Source organism: Cannabis sativa, chromosome 1, assembly GCF_029168945.1.
Source record: "Cannabis sativa cultivar Pink pepper isolate KNU-18-1 chromosome 1, ASM2916894v1, whole genome shotgun sequence".
Taxonomy (NCBI): domain Eukaryota; kingdom Viridiplantae; phylum Streptophyta; class Magnoliopsida; order Rosales; family Cannabaceae; genus Cannabis; species Cannabis sativa.
The window spans coordinates 67,736,136-67,740,881 of NC_083601.1; the positions used below are offsets into that span (position 1 = coordinate 67,736,136).

Consider the following 4,746-nt stretch of genomic DNA (forward strand, 5'->3'; position numbering starts at 1 on the left):
TGGAATGATAATGTCAGTGTCATAGTGAGGAAGATCGTGAAAAAAGACATTCAACAAGAAGGAGATTCAGCATTACAGAAAGGAGAGAAAGAGATTCAGGTTCAGATCTTGATAATACTCTGCGACAGAAAGGATACAAGGGTTAGAGATCTGAACAGAAGGAGACATATTATTCCGCTGCACCCAATGTAAGGTTTCTCATACTTTATATGTGTTTTATTTATAATCATTTTAGAAGTTCATATTTAGGGTGTTAATCAACATACTTGTGAGTAGATCTGAGATCCTGGTAAAATAATATCCAAAAAATGGCCTCAGAGGCATGGTAATTGATTTGTTTGCACGAAATTTGGATTTAAAACGATTTGTTTGTTATTTGGATGGTATCATGTTGTTTTGTGTGTTGTATGATGATTGATTGATGTTTGTGAATTTTCGTGAAAAATAATTGAAAATCTATTGCTGGAATTATTTTTATTGGATAGTTTGAAAAAAATTAAGCAATTTATATTTTTACAGAACTCAATTTCGATTCAATTTGAATTAGTTATGATTTTTTGAAGTTTTGAAAAATATGAGGGTGACATCACTCACCCACGCGCGCGGGAATCCCTTGTTTCTCGGTCGTGTGCGGGTTCGGACAGCCCCTTGTCCGAGATTTCTCGGTCTGAAGGCACCGTGTGTGCCTGGGGCTGGGCTACGCGCGCGTAGATGCTGCTAGCAGCATCCGTGGGCATGTCTTTCAGCCCATTCCGCCCGTGTGCATGCCTAGGACGGTATGCATTGCATACCGTCCGTAGTGCATGCATTTTTTTCGTTTTTCTTCGATTTTTCATGTTATTTCATGGAATTAACTTCCGATTTTTTGTGTAGTTTTGTATTTTGATTTTTACTTTTCAATTTTCAAATCTAATATCAGAAATAAATTAATTTGAATTTTTTAAATTTAATTTTAGATATTAGTGTGTAACGCCCGTACTTTTTCATAAATTACTAATTTAGTTACAAGCGTTAAAATGCGAAAAAACTGTAATGTCGCTTTTATTTATAAACATAAAATATTTCATATTTGAGCTCAGTTTGGACTTAAAAGACATAATAATTAATAAATAAAAATAACTGCGACATTAATTTAATAACACTAAATAAAATAAATGGAGCGTGCCCTAGACCACCCTCAGTTATATGGTCCTCAGCGAGTACACACACAAGCCTCCAAGGTCTCACTTGCCACCGACTTTCTAAGTTTTATAACCTTAATCTGCACATGGTAAGTTTGATAAGGGTGAGCTACTAAACTCAGTAAGGAAATGCTTGTCACGTAGTCACATAAAATAAAAGAAAAACATATAACTAAAACTTAGATGCTCATATTTAGACAAATAGCAATACATATAAGCTTAATCTTATCACTATTAGCAAATCACTAGTTCCTAAGCTAAGTCACATAATAATAGTTATGCCGGAGTTCAACTTTGGCAAATAAACTCGAACTATTAGACTAAATGGCGGAGGGCTGGGTTCAGTAAAATCGTACCCACTACTAGATGGCCCCCTGTCTACCATATAGACCCAACAGTCAAGTATTTAACCATTATCTTCTCGGTTAAACCATGTCACATAATCTACAATAAATCTAATTTAAATAATGTTTAACTACTATACATTATTTAAATAGCGTATCATAATTATATCCTAACCATATCATAATCATATTATAATCATACCATAACCATATCATATTTATATCATAACTACATAATAATCATATCATAACAATATCATAATCCTATCATATTCATACCATAATCATATCATAAACATACCATAATCATATCATTGTTTAAATAATGCGAATCCATTGTACCGTCCATTATCCAAACAACATAACTAGGTTAAATAATGTGAATCTTATAAACACACTATTTACATACATACTTAAATAACATGAATCTTATAAACATATTATTTAAATATATACCTTTAGCAATGGCCATGCTCTAATACTGTAAACATACATAAATAACATGAATCTTATAAACATATTATTTAAATATATATTATACAGTACATTAAATAACAAACAATAAAGAGTCAGGCAGAAGACCTTAGTTAACTTCTCTTTTACTATTCCCACTCTTCCTATGAATGTTATTACATACAGAAAACTTATGTTTTTCTACTTAATTTCCTTACCTCGAATGTGGAGTCCTAGCCTTGATTGCAATGAGAGTGATCCTTGGAAAACAATGATTATCCTAAGTTTCATACTTATTAATTAGAATATATTATAGTGATATATATATACACATATATTTACATATATAAAACTTAACCTTGAATCCATAAAGCAATAGTACAATTATAGTTGACCATACCGTAACTTTTAGGGGGAAATCCTATTCTTCACTATGATGAACTCTTTGAGCCCAAGCCTACTGTTAAAGCTTTCCAAAACTTGAGGAGGACTAAATGAGAAAACAATTATGGTCTTGAGAATATTATGGCGGTGTAAGAGTGATGGTGATGTTGAGATGATAAAAATGTTGAGAGCATATTTGTGGCGTGGTGTAGTGTAGTATCTTTCACTCTTGAGGAAACAAGTGAATAAATGGAAGAAGATAACTACAACTTTGTAGTATATAATGGACGAGAGATACAATGTTGAGAGTTTTTGGCTTCTAGTGAGTTGAGAGTGACTATGATAGAGCTTATGTGTGTGATGATAATGAGTTTACTCTAGAGATTTTTATAGGCGCTAAAATTAACTACGAACACACCAATTATTAGATTAAAAATATTTGAATGAGTCACTAAACTCTAACCTCCCTCTTCATAATCGGTCAAAGAGAACAAATGAGCTAAATATGAATTCAAATTTAAACTTTATCTATAACTAAGTCTCCTAACTGCTTCTATTTGATAGCCACGTGTAGGATAGTCAAAATAACCAAATATTTCTATAGGTTTCTCTCTATGCCATGCATGTGTCTAGAATAACTTCCAAGAATTTTCTTAGTATTTACTTATTCAAACTTATCAACATCCTCCACCTAAATCTCTACAGAAAACTTGTTGAGAGATTAGTGCCTTACTCCACGTGTGGGTAAGACTCCATTTATAATTTGATTTCTTCCATGACACACTACTAGGTATGCCACTATCATTATTATTATTTTTACAGAATATTATTTTACTCATAGTTTACATCTATTACTTTGATTAAAAATAATGACCAAAATTACATATGGTTACCCACGTCCAACCTATGTGGAAATGATTCTACTTCATTCCATGCATTAATCCAAAAATACCGCATGAATAAGACTACTCTAAGAAATTCTTATCTCCAATTTGAAAATCGGTTACTACTACTAATACTCAATATTACCCTTAATTATACCTTAATAATTAGCTAACTTAATCATACTAACTAACTGTAAAACTCCTACTGTTATTTCTTTTATTATCAAATAATACTATACCATTACACACGTTTAAGGAATTATAATGCTACTATTTTATAAAACAAGTCAACCCCATTTCACACCTAAAAATGTTACTGCCACCACTATTTATTTGCTATAATTATTAACATGGTACCGTATATAACATCAAGCAGTATCTCATTTACTAAATAAATAACTATCACTAATAGCAATAGTATTACTTCCTAACCCAATATATATTAAGGCCAAAAATGACATAACTCTCGCAGCTAAAAAAAAAAAGAGTCTAATATATTCTATAAAATTACTATCTCCACATCGAGATTACTAAAACTATGTACTATAGCATAATAATTAATATTTTGGTTATTACATAGTGTAATTTGAATTTGAAAACAAGTAAAAATCTATCTTTTTGCTTGATTTTATATCTTATTTTTAAATTTGATTATTTTATCTTATTTTTTAAATTTAAAGGTCAGATATTAAATATTTTTTAAATTAAATTTTTTTTAAAATTATTTGACCTTATTTAAATTTAAAATAAGATTACTATAATCATGTAATTTTAAATAGAAGTAAGATATTTTGCTAACTTTAAAATTTTGTTATTTTTTATTTAAATTAAATTATAAAATCTAAAAAATATTTTTTAATTTTATATTTAATTTATAAAATAACTTTAAAAAATTTAAAAGGTTGTTAGCAATTATTTTTTAAATGATATTTAGGTTAGTTGAAACCTATTTTTTAAAAAATTGTAGGTTTAATTTTAAATTTTTTTTATTATTTTATTTTAATAGAAACCGAAATTTTTTTTATTATTTAATTATTTTCGAAAATTATTATTTAAAATTAAATAATTCCTATATCCAACTATCCAATTCATCTTATTGCAGGAGTATGTGTTTTAGCTTGTGTGTAAGTTTTATAAAACTTATTATTGCTTGATCTAAATTGCCATGGTTAACTTGTTGACAGATCCAATGATCTGATTTTAACCCATGGTTCAATTGTCAATAGGTCAAGTAAATAATTTGTAACATGTAAATTTTACAATCTTCTTCAATCTGTGTATGACCTAGCAACATGATAGGATCCATCCAAATGTGTGCCTGTGTGAGCCTATATGTTTAATTTTGTTATAGATGCATATAGGTTGTTGTTGCTAAATAAAATATCATAATTTTTGATAGATTTTATTAATTAGGCCCATTTAGTTTTTTTTTTTTGGGCCTATTCAATTAATAACAGTTGTTCATTTTAAGGTTAAATTCCTCTCTTTTGGGCCTTGTGT

The 4,746-nt window shown here is 29.2% G+C and overlaps 1 long non-coding RNA gene across 1 annotated transcript; it reads right to left on the reverse strand.

Moving 5' to 3' along the window:
* Positions 1-946: 946 nt before the first annotated feature.
* LOC133033675 (uncharacterized) lies at positions 947-3,821 on the reverse strand. The gene is made up of 3 exons (XR_009685799.1): positions 2,379-3,821; positions 2,197-2,258; positions 947-1,261 (listed from the first exon to the last, which is right to left on the reverse strand). It is a non-coding gene; the product is annotated as an uncharacterized LOC133033675 (long non-coding RNA).
* Positions 3,822-4,746: the final 925 nt, after the last annotated feature.